This window comes from Cyprinus carpio, chromosome A13 (genome assembly GCF_018340385.1).
Source record: "Cyprinus carpio isolate SPL01 chromosome A13, ASM1834038v1, whole genome shotgun sequence".
Lineage (NCBI taxonomy): Eukaryota > Metazoa > Chordata > Actinopteri > Cypriniformes > Cyprinidae > Cyprinus > Cyprinus carpio.
The window spans coordinates 6,069,036-6,081,484 of record NC_056584.1 but is presented as its reverse complement, the minus strand read 5'-3'; the positions used below and the strand labels follow the sequence as shown (position 1 = coordinate 6,081,484).

General features: G+C 36.4%; 1 protein-coding gene across 4 annotated transcripts in view; it reads right to left on the bottom strand.

Moving 5' to 3' along the window:
• Positions 1-12,449, bottom strand: part of LOC109045958 (tight junction associated protein 1 (peripheral)) — an 85,892-nt gene that overhangs the window by 48,916 nt on the left and 24,527 nt on the right. For 3 of the 4 annotated variants that reach the window (XM_042768472.1, XM_042768474.1, XM_042768473.1), the window contains exon 2: positions 3,236-3,384. The exons of the other annotated variant lie outside the window; for it this stretch is intronic. The gene's annotated coding sequence lies outside the window, so the exon portion shown is untranslated. The remainder of the gene's footprint in view (positions 1-3,235; positions 3,385-12,449) is intronic. 4 annotated transcript variants of the gene reach the window in all.

Here is a 12,449-nt window from a genome sequence, read left to right as displayed (position 1 = left end):
AAAAAAAACAGCCAAAAGTGAGTTAAATTATTGACTTATTAGAGGAAAAACACAAATGCAAGAGGTCCAAACTAGAAATAACTCATGAATGGAAGTTCATGAATGGAGGTAAAAGTATGTCACTAATGATATGGTTATGATTATGAGACATAAACTGGATAAATGATACTGTTCATAGTTTGTATCGTATTCAGTAGTTAGTATTTCATGTCGTCTTCTGTTGCTATAAATATGGCGGTTTATTTTGTGCTCTCTTTTGTCTGAAACTGAGCTGTAATTGAACACTTTGACTTTGAGCTATAAATAGACCATTCAGCTCAAATATTCCCCTCATCAGCAACACTATGGCTTTAATCTACTTAATGTCTATGAACCTGTAAACTGTGCTTATTAACTGAGAAAAAAAAAATATCTAAACTAAATATGACAGTCAAACCAATAAACTAAAAATAAAATAAAAATAGATTTTATTTGGCAATGCACAAGAAAATGTCTTCAGCTTTATTTTCTAGTACTAAATAATGAAAATATTTACATACAATTTAGGGTAAAGTTTATGAAATTACTCGCGGTTTCACCATAGTGCATAAAATTAAAGTTTATTTATTAAAAATAATAGTAAATATTAATTATTACGGTAATGTATAATATTCCCGGGATTAGCCCATGTGTTTGATAGGTTCGTATCCTATATATATAGGATCCTTTGATTCATTAAAAGTAGAATTTGAAATTTGATTCCATTGTGAATGACGCACAACTCGACGAAACACATGCACGTGTTTGGGAGACTGAACTCGCCAGACAAAAAACATGAACATTTTAGAGGCACAGATGAAGCGATGTACGATCTATGAGTAACCTCAATAAAGTCCACAAACTGACCCTGAGAAAGTGATTCAGTTTACCGGTCACTGCCATTCAGAGAGCATCGAGTGAGGGAATAAACATTTCAAAAGAAAAACACATCCACAGAGGCTTGACGATAAGTACTTCATTATTAACAAGCAACTGAGCTGAGTGTTCAGTTCTTCTGGCCCATGCTCACGTTTGTTAAGGCCTGGAGTGAATAATTTAACACACAGCAAAGGTTCATATATATCTAAGTTTCTGCAAAAAAAAATAAAAAAGAAGAAAAAGTAATTTATAATAAAATAAATCGACAAAAAATAGCATCATAATACAATAAGACAAATATCTAAACACACATCCCCACACTCTTCATAGAGAATAATACAAAATTATATATAGAAAATACAGAAAAGTCAGCCTTTTGACAAAGTTCAGGTTTAATATTTGATCATAACTAATCGATTTAATCGATTAAAATCGAAAATAAAAATAATTAGAGCTGAAACAACTAATCGATTTAATCGATTAAAATCGATTATTAAAATAGTTGTCAACTAATTTAGTAATCGATTCGTTGCTAAATAATTTTTATTTGCCGTAAGCGGCTCATTTCGTGCATATTTTAAATCTGCGGTGACCAAAGTGTGGCAGTAATGAGCCACCGGAGGTTTTACTCAGCCAGTACAGCAGGAGAAGCAGCGACTAGCCAATAGCTGGCCTCGTTTTATGTCACGTGCTTCCCGCACAGCGTCTCTCTGCATCATTCAGCGTGATGGGTGAGGCAGGCGGCAGTGGAGTAAGCTCGAGTAAGAAAAAGAAAAAAGCGGAAGATAAAACTAATCAGAAAAACACACAAAAAGTGTGAGAAAAAAAAGAGAAAAACCAAAACTTTCAAACACTGAACATTTGGACATGTTGACCTTTTTGCACTGCAATGCAAAGTTTTTCTCAAATAATGAGTGAATAGCGTTCTGCCTCATTTCCCACAGGTAGTCGAATTCCTGTCAGTTCAGGCATAAGCTGTTTTGTTAACATTTTATCGCTTTATATTACATTTTTGAATTTTGCACTGTTATAAGGACCACTACATATTTAAATCCGATGAAAATCACAGTGTGCAGACTTTTATTTGTGTAGATTCTGCAGTACAATGTCGTTTGCAAATGTTTAGTCGTAAAAGCTGATAACATTGCTTTTTAACAATTAACATTTAAAGCTTTATCGTTTACCAGTTCATAATTCAGTCTTGCAGCCTAATTATGACTGACTGAGAGAGGTTAATGTTTAAATGTATTTGAAATGCACTTTTTTCTAAGCATTCACTGCTCTTTTTCACACAGCTGGTTTTTTGTGTGTCCAATTTTTTTTCTGGACAACCTTCTGATGGATTTTACTTTAAATTTTACTTTAAAATGTGAGTTCCATTCAGGTTTTGATGCCATTGGGACTTTATTCGAAGGATTGTTTACAATTTCACAGCATAAGCTATAAAGCTGTTTCCCAGTTATAAGCTGTGTGTTTACAGGAAAAAAATTATAAAATGCAATTTACTGCAATTTTAATTCTGTTTTATTCTTAATCTTCGTGATAATATGTTCTGAAAGATTCCTTAATAAGCTTTGTTCGGGATGTTAAACTACTTTAGGAGCCCTAAGGATTGCCATGGTGAAAACATTATTTGAAACCTCCTTGTGAAATTTGCTAGAGTATGTATGGGTCAGTGTTTTGATTGCAGAAGTGTTCGACAAAGGATAACTAACATAATAAAACACAACTCCAGGTATGTTTTTGATGAGGATATGACAATGCAAAATGGTTAAAATCTCTAAAAAGTCTATGTTGAATGATAAAGACCCTTTGTTAATAATTTACTTGGGGAAAAAAAATGGGCAAAACTAAAATATAAGTACATAAACCGATTCATCGATTAATCGTAAAAATAATCGACCGACTAAACCACTATTACTATTACACTCAAAAAAAAATAAAATTGGAATTGGAATTGGAACCATTGGTATAAACTACTGAAAATGTGGTATAATGACAACTTTTCAATAGAGGCCGAAAAAAAACAGCCAACCACTAGAAACTGTTCAAGGTAAATTAGTAAAAAAAAAACACCATTACTGTCAGAGCAAATGGCCAATTCATTATCCAAAAGACAAAATTGTAAAACATTTCGATGAGGAACACTACAAATTTCATAAAATATGACCATTTATAAGTAAGAGCTAATGATATATTTCCAGGACAATATTTGACTGAATTCCACCTGTTCGGCAAGATCTGCCACAGGAAACGTAGCCACGTTGAGCATCACAAGAGACACACAAAGTTACAGATACAGCATCAAAATTCTGCATGGCATGGCATCGCCCCTCACCTCAAGTGTGCATGCTGCATTCTCCAGAGTCATCGCCCCAAGTGGGTCCCGCCGGTCGCCAAGGAAACTCAATCTAGCTCACGTCTCGCTCCTCTTCCTCCCGCGCCTCCTCCCCCGTTCAGCATGTGAACCTCAAGGCTATCAATGACCTGAAACAAAAGCAGGTGGATGGAAAAACACGACCGTCATTGGTGCTTTAGCAGCTCACTGCCAATCATTCAGACCCGCGATTAAGTGTCAGCGAAGACGCGGCGGGGCCCTTGGGACAACCGAAGCGTGTCTCAAATGAACGTCTGCCTGACTGCTTTGCATTCACACTCACTGATTCGCTCACTATAACGCCGACCCCTCGCGGTCCCCGGGGCCCGGGGCAGAGATGCAGGCATAAAGCAGTTAGATGCTAATTAAGGTGTGTTCCATCAGGAGAAAGTGGCTTGATTAATGGATGTGAGGGACAGCTCTGCGGAAAGCTGGATATTCCCCTGACACTGCACACCAAACAAACTGCCTGGCACATGACGAGACTCAATGATGCTTGGCGGGAAAACAGCAAGAATAAGCAGAGAGTGAGAGCTTAAACGCATGTGATGGCAACTCAAGACCAATCTGAAAGTGTTTCTTTGCCAGCCAGCTCTTGTCTAAGCAGATCCATCCTAAAGATTAACCTGCAGAGTTTGAGACAGAACTGAGAATTGAGAATTTCCCAAAAAGAATGAAAAATATTAAATAAATTGAGATTATTTTCTGGTTCAATTTTATTCTTAAAGATGTATAAATAATAAAAAAAGCCCCCAAAAATGTATTTAATTTTTTTAAAGTTCAAACAAAAATACATAATACAGTCATTACTTTCTCCCACTCATGCCTTTCCAAACTCGTGTGACATTTGTTTTTCCAAGGAACACAAAAAAAGTAGTATAAAAATAACAGAATCTTCCATTTTTGGGTGAAGTAATCCTTAGTTCAGCTGAAATAAAATACAAATTCTGTCATCAATTACTCACTCCTGTGTCATTTCAAATCATTAAGACTTATTTATGGTTAAAGGGGAGCTCAAAAGCACTTGCTTGATGCACTGATGAATGTTTATATGTGAATGGAAGCCTAAATTAAATATGTTGATCAGATTAAAGGAATAGTTCACCCAAAATTGAAAATTATCTCCTAATTTACTCACCCTCAAGCCATCCTAGGTGTATATGCCTTCTTTTAGATGAACACAATCAGAGTTATATTAAATAATATCCTGGCTCTTCCCAGTTTTGTACTGGCAGTGAACGATGCCTTAGTTTTAGAAGCTCAAAAAAGCAAAAAAAAAAAAAAACAAAACTATAAACTATATCTGACTTCCGGCAGCTGCTGTATGCACATTCACGTTTGCATTAGAAGACATCTGCATTAGAAGACATCCGCTCTCTTATAGCTCTCGTGGTACTTTGATGACACGCACCGATTGGTCTAGCAGCACTGCTTCAAGTCAAACACATCTAAGCATTCAGAGGAAAAATCAATTTATTTTCCGATGCATTGCGATTCTCTCTTAAATGATTCTGAATCGATTCTGAACATTTCAGAAACGATTCTGAGCTTGTTTATTTTTTTCCGCATATGGCACGTGTGCATGCTAGAGACGCGGCTGGCTCCATTGCACAGAATTTGGCTCCATTGCACAGAATTTTATATATAATGTATATGAAAATGTAGATATGTGCAGTAATATTGAAAACTGAGAATGTGATGCATCGTGATATTGAGTTGATAATGATAATCGTAATTGAACTGAATTGTGAAACCAGTGAAGAATCACACCCCTATTTTTAAGATGGAAGTACTGACATACAGAGATTCCAACTATAAACAAAAAGCATATAACTGCAATTTTGTTTAAGATGTAAAGTTTTAAAGGTGTATTTGCACAGCAGAATAATTCATTAGGGAAAAAAATGTAGATCAAGAATCGTTTTGGAATCGGATTGTGACTCCCAGAATCAGTATCAGATCAGATCGGATCATGAAGTGCCTGAAGATTCCTTTAAGATTAAAACTAAAACAAAAAAAAAGAACAGCAGATACAGGTTTAGCAGAAGCTAAGGTGAGAACTGACAAACGCAGAAGCGCACTTTAAGATGGATACTAATACAAATCTACAGTATAGCCAAAACACTCGCTTCTGTCCACAACTCACTCCAAAGACAGCTACCTTAGCTTCCGCTACGCCTACGTCCTACATCAATACTCAACTCTCTCGAGAATGTGTGTACAGCAGATGCCGAAGGCCAGCAAAGATAGTTTATAAAGTTTTAAACATGGGTATTTCTTCCTATAAAAACCCATCACTTCACTTCAGAAGGCTTTCATTAACCCACTGGAGCCGTATAGATTACTTCTTGCATTGATACCTTTATCATGTCTTTTTAGAGCTTAAAAAACTCAGGCATCTTTCACTGGGAAGAGCCAGGATATTATTTAATATAACTCTGATTGTGTTCATCTGAAAGAAGAAAGGCATATACACCTAGGATGTCTTGAGGGTGAGTCAATTATGGGAAAATTTTCATTTTTGGGTGAACTAATCCTTTAAGCAGTTGTGTCTCTTAACTGCACAATTCATATGGATTACTTATAGGAACTTTTTGAAGTGTAAAAATGTTTTGGTGGAATGGACTTTCAATGGAGGAACAGCAATCTCTCAGAACTGTGATGAACGAAAGTCATGTGGGTGAGTAACTGACTATTGAACTATGCCTTTAAATCTTCTCTTAGCCAAGAAGCTGAACCGGAAACAAAAAGGACTGGAATCGGACCATGAGCAGGAATCGAACTCTTGCCTCCTGCATGAGCACCAAAGCTTTACACACCGCTCTTTAAATCTTTTAAATATGCATGAAATTACAATAACAAACAGTGAATGTAATCTAATCCACTTACTCTACTTAGAGCTGAGAATCCAGCTGACCACACTGAACAAAATACTGCAAGAGCAATAAAAGCCCAAGGAAATCAATTTCATGGCTGTTTTAGTGAAGCAAGACTGCTGTTCTGTATTCCTGGATAGTTCCATCGGAAAACAAGATAAGGAGAAACACTAAGCAGATGTCGCAACTAGTGAGTCTCAAAGACAACAGCCGGTTTCCCAGGCCCATCAGCGTGATTGATGTCAATGAAGACGCAATGCTCGTAGAAGTGCAACGCTTCAATCAAGAATGTACAAAATGAACAAAAGGCCAAGATTTAGTCCAGCCACACATGATTTAGCACTGGCTGAAGAAATCTTAAGTTACTTAAGAGCTGTAAAAGCTGCTCAAAGCTCAAAAGGCCTTTCAAGACTCTTCCCATTCGTCACTTTAAAACCAGACACCGATGCTGGGCAGGGCTTGCACTTTGGCTAATGGTGTCTGGCTTTTGACTAGCTTGAAAGCACTGGAATCAGATTAAGCCGTAAAACTTGGCATTATGTATTGAGGACCACTGCACAGCAGGATGTAACACGATGGGAACTTCTCGAGCATTATGAATCGTATTGACAAACTGATGGAAATGTGTCTTTTAGGGCTGTTAATTGAATGTCTTAATTTACTGTGAATACTTTCAGTAATTTATTCAATTAATTATGCCCCCCGTTGCGTACATAAATTCCATAATAAAGAGCACTCCAACTATCAGACCAATTCACCCCCCCCCCCCCCCCTTGAAAGCCCCTCTAAAAAGACCTTTAATCATCAGACCAATTCAAGCTAGAAATGTGGAAACGGCAAAGCACAGCATCTGTACAAAGTGCTTTAGGCAGCTGTGGATAAGACTCGCTTTGAAAGCCCTGCTAGACTTGTGTTTGATTATGTGAACATTGAACACCGAAGTGACAGCAAGACATTGGAGCGGCAGACAAAAGGAACATTTAATAATGCCGCATTGAGAGGTGGACGTATTGTGATTGCGTCATGCCTCTGCATCATCAGCCAGCACGTCATTTTGCATCAAGAAAGCCCATATGGAAATTGAATGGATCAGTTGAGATTCAAGGTTGTTTCTAACCCTTCACAATATGGGCATGTAGCTTCATGCAAAAAGTGAATGCCCAGAACAAATTCAGAATGCAATCATCATCCTGCATAATGCTGCCAAGGGTTCAAGCCTTTCATCTTTCAACTTTTCTTTTCTGTCGACTGCCTTTAGCTAATGCAATATCTGAAGAGACTTGAGTTTTTACGTCAGTAAGAAACAAGCAAGCAATCTCACTTGCTGAAACCTGCAATCTCACCGTAATGAAGTGGAGCCGTAAGTGAACATTTGACAAATCAAATTTGCAGTAATGATATGATCTAAAAGGCATATTCGGGGGAAGTTATCAATTGAACATCTGAGGCACATTTCAGGGTGCTAAACATGACAAAAGAAAGTTCTTATAAAAGGTGAAAGCAGAAATCTTTCCTATAAAGGTATAATAACAGAAAAGAACAGGAAAAGGTACAGTGGTGAGGTATGAAGGTTACTGAACAGTATATTTTCATATAGATACTTTTAACTTTTAGCATTAAAGCATGGTCCACGTTATAGCTTATTCTGGTCAAAGTGTGTGTAACACTTATCTTTACAGTGACTAATTTATTTGGTTTATATGTCATTTAGAGTAGAATTTCATCTGAAAATTTGAGACCAAGATAACAGACTGAAAAAAATAAATAAAATAATAATAATAATAAAAATAATAACTGAACAGCAGTGTTGGTCCAGAACAACACAGAATAAATAAGCAGAAATGTGATGTCACCTTGTGACAAGAATCTAAGTCCTTCCAAAAGCAATAGGTGGGTCAATGACAAATAAAAGCAAAGTTTTAAAAGTTTTTTGAAATGTCATCTTTTTTATATCCATGTGAATAATATATATTTACAGTTGTGGTCAAAATGTTACATACACTTATAAATTTGTATTTGTATAAATTTCTTGTAAATTCAGCTATTATTTTCCTTAGTGGACTATATGTAAACGTCTTTTATGTGAAATATCTTATTCAGGTCAGTAAATAAACAATAACATGCATTTTGTATAAATCCCTTTTTTTTGGTAAAATAATTACATTTTGCAGAGAGCAAAGTGCGTTTAATTTGATACATTTTTTTTTACAACTACAGGTCAAATGATTTGATATTTTAAGACTTTAAGACTATGAAACACAGTCATGAGAATCTACAGCTGCAGCTATAATCTCTGCAGACGTGAAATCATTTATTACATGTTTTTCTGCAGGTTGGTTGCACCACATGACTTTGACTTGGCAGGCAAACTGCCTTACTGCTTCTTTATTATTATTATTATTATTATTATTTAAAAAGAAAAACTAATGTGTCAATCTACCCAATTAGGTTTTCTTTTGGGGGCATTTTTTAAGAAAAGGAGTATTATACAGTATTATTATGCAGAACTGACCATTAACTTCAGTGATTATAAAAGGAATGCTTTTCATGTGTGATTCAGTCGCAAACTGAAGAGAAGTTTTTCAAGGCACTTTGTGATTTTTCTTACTTCATATACAAAAAATAAAGTGCAAAATTCTGACAAAATTTGATTTACTGATGTTTTGATATTTAGCAATTATAAAAATATAAAGCTAAAAGTGGAAATGAATGACTAATAAGCCAATAAGTGCTCCTCTGCTGCCATTTACTGGTTAGAGTGGAAATTTGATGTTTTTTATTTATTTATTTATTTTACATAAGTGTTTGTTTACCACAAAGTATATTTTGGTCATCAAAAAAAAAAAAAAAAAAAAACCTTCAAATATGATAATTTTTAGAGCTTTAAAGTGCTGGAAATAGTTGTGTGAAATGCTTGAAAGTCACTGAAAAATACACTGATTGAATTGCTCTCTCAAAAGGTTGTACAAACCTTGACATGAATAACATTTGACTATTTCTGCCACAACAGCATGGTTATAGTTAGCGTTACTACTTCTGGTTTTCTGAAGCCCTGTATAGAGTGCACTAGTCCCCACCCACTTTTTCAGTGGTGCTAGTTCTGGAAGTATTTGTCTATTCATTAATCAATTATATATTGCGGAGCATCACGGGAAATTTAGCTCTTTAACCATGAATTTCAAATTAGTAAACATGATTATTTTACAAACAAGTTGAATTAATGTGAACATAAGATAAAATAAAAAAAAAACTTCCCTATGGAGAAAATGAATGGTGTTTTTACTTTCAGAACCCAGACTTTATGAATCTATTGGGTTATGACCTACTGTACCTCAAACAAAACTCTGAAGATTTGTTGCCACTAACCTTGGCACAACTTTGGCAACTCCAGAGATTAGTGCTTTATGAATCTATTGGGTTATGACCTACTGTACCTCAAACAAAACTCTGAAGATTTGTTGCCACTAACCTTGGCACAACTTTGGCAACTCCAGAGATTAGCCCTTGCTCAAAAGCGTAAACTGAATAAACCTGGTACCTTGTAAACACAATTTCATAACGGCTTTTTATGCATTTTTTCTGTTCATTTACACGGCAACGGCATTTTGGGGACTGAAAATGCATATTTTTGAAAATGTTTTCAAAGTGCAAGTTTAAAAAAAAAAAAACTGCACTGTTGTCGTTTCCGTGTAAACACCCAATACGGGAATCTTTGAAAAATGGTTAATTCACGCACATACAAAGTACTAGTTATGTATACATACACACTAATTATGTGTCGATTTTAAAGGCAAGCGCGAACAAACATACACATACGTAATACAGCGTTTTTGGACATTTTCATGGATATGTGTAAATGCGAATCGTTTTGAAAACATTGTCGTGTATACGTGAAACTTTCTAAAAACGCAAGGGAAAAACTTTCCGTTTTTGACTACATCGTTCTCGTGTAAACGTAGCATTAGAAAAGAGCTGGCCAATCAGTTTGGAAATTGTGAATTTTAGAAAGCCCTTGCCAGTTTTAGGGCCCTATCATACAACCGGCGCAATGCGACACAAGGCGCAGCGCAAGTGTGTTTGCTAGTTTCAGTCCGGCGCTGTTAGCATTTTCCTGTCCAGCGCCATGTTGTTTAATTAGCAAATGCCATGGTCTAAAAAAAGAGGTGTGTTCAGGCGCATTGCTGGTGCATTCCTATTTTAAGGAGCTGAAAATAGACTGGGCCATAGACCAACTCAAACCTGGTCTAAAGTCTAAAGTCAATGCCGCAATATTTTCTTTTGTTATTTAAAGAGCGCGTTGGTAGAAAATGCACCTCTGGGCGAGTCCACAGTGCGCGTTGACTTTGCTTATTACACACAGGGATGCATCACACAAACATGCAAAATATTAAAAACAAAAGGATTACAGTGTAAAAGAATATTATTGTGTAGGCTACAGAAATATAAAAATGTAATGATGGATAGTCATTGCGTGTATTAGAATTAGGCTACCTATTTGCAATTCAGCCTATAACTACTTTTAATGATGAATGAAATTGGCGAATTAATTGAACTATCATGCCAAAACACACACATATATATTAACTGACTCATCGCGCAGCGCTTTGGTGGATTCCGGCTTGTCCCGTAGATGATCTGCTCGCGAGCTTTAACTTCGCGCACAAGCAGATCGGTTTCTTTGCTTGAGAAGCGTTCAACTTTTCCGCCAACAAATTCCGCCATCTAAATAGCGATCCGTCCTGGCGCGAGTGCATTTCGCTCTTAAAGGGAATGGGAGATGACACTCTGATTGGTGTATTGAACGTTACGCCATTACTCATTAAGAGAATAGGGACAACCCATTCCAAAAATGTGCCCCGGCGCACGGACCATTTTTCCGTCTTTAAAATAGCAAAAGTGGATTTGGACACGCCCTGAGTGCACCTGCGCCGTGCGCTTTACACTTCGTGTTTAGATCGTTAAAATAGGGCCCATAGTGTGTAACATGCATCAGACAGTAAATGAATGGACCACAGCAGATTTCTTTTTAAAAAAAATTATCTAGAATCAACAGTGACGCTGTCTTCTTTTGGTCTTCTGTGAGTCTGTGAAAATTGTCTACACAAAGACAGCTTCCCCCACAAAGGCCTAAATCCTGCTCTGTTGATCACCATGTAATCCCATCATCCCCTCTGCTCCTCAATGCTGGCAAACACGGCACTGGTCACGTGGGCTCGGGGTCAGAGATGAACGGAAGGCACACACACAAACACACACCGAGCCGAGGAAGGGATGGGCTGAGTCACAGACGTAGCTGTCGTTTGTGCGACAGACTGAGGCGAGTCAGTGGCTGGGTCTGGAAGCTGTCAGCTCAATGTGTAGCAGACGTTTGATCCCCAGGTTGCTCTTGCCGGCCTGTCCACTGAGCATGTGGCAACGGGCAGCTGTCTCTGAAGAGCATTTGCCAAAACAACTTAGTCATCATGACGTTTCCATTGTTACCTCCACTTACCTCTTCTTACCTGTACACTCATTTAGCATTCCAAAGGTTTCTTGACCCTATAAAGCCTAGTCTGATTGATAGGTTAGACATTACTAGCAAGTTAAAGGCTTTTTAGTATTATTGTAAAAACGTCCTGCTTCATGTTGTGGTTCATGTGCCTTCTTGCTATAAAATCATTACTGATTATTAAAGTTAAACAACTTTTATATTGCTTATAAGGTTTCAAGACGAACAGCTTAGGTTAACTTGATTATCCATACATCATTTTTTAGATTTTTTTTTTTTAAATGTATCAAACATGATCGTCAGGCTTTTGAGGAATGTGTATTTGTTCATTCCTCGATCATCACTGTTTTCATTGCATTATGTTTTGCCCCTAAATAAAAACTACAGAACTTTGATCATTCAGATATCATCTTACTAGAACATTACCGGGAGATATAACATGAAAACTGATATTTATATGGATTTTATACAAGTAGTCTGCTATACTTTCATAAAGATCTCACTGAATCGAGTATGAAGTCCATATTTTCCTATATTATAAAACATAAAACCAAAAAATATATAAGCATCAAATAACAAAAAAAAACAAAAAAAAAAAACAAAAAATATAAAAATCTAAAAAATACTAAAAAAAATATTGAGTACTACGGTAATAACAACAAAAAATAATGTGTGTTAAAAAAGAAAGTGTAAAAAAGACATCTAACATTCAAATAAATAACCAAAAATTGCCAAAAAGTAGCATAGTATTATCCTGTTTGTTGAGTACTACGGTATTAGCAAGACTATTTGTGCAAGTAATGCCACAGAA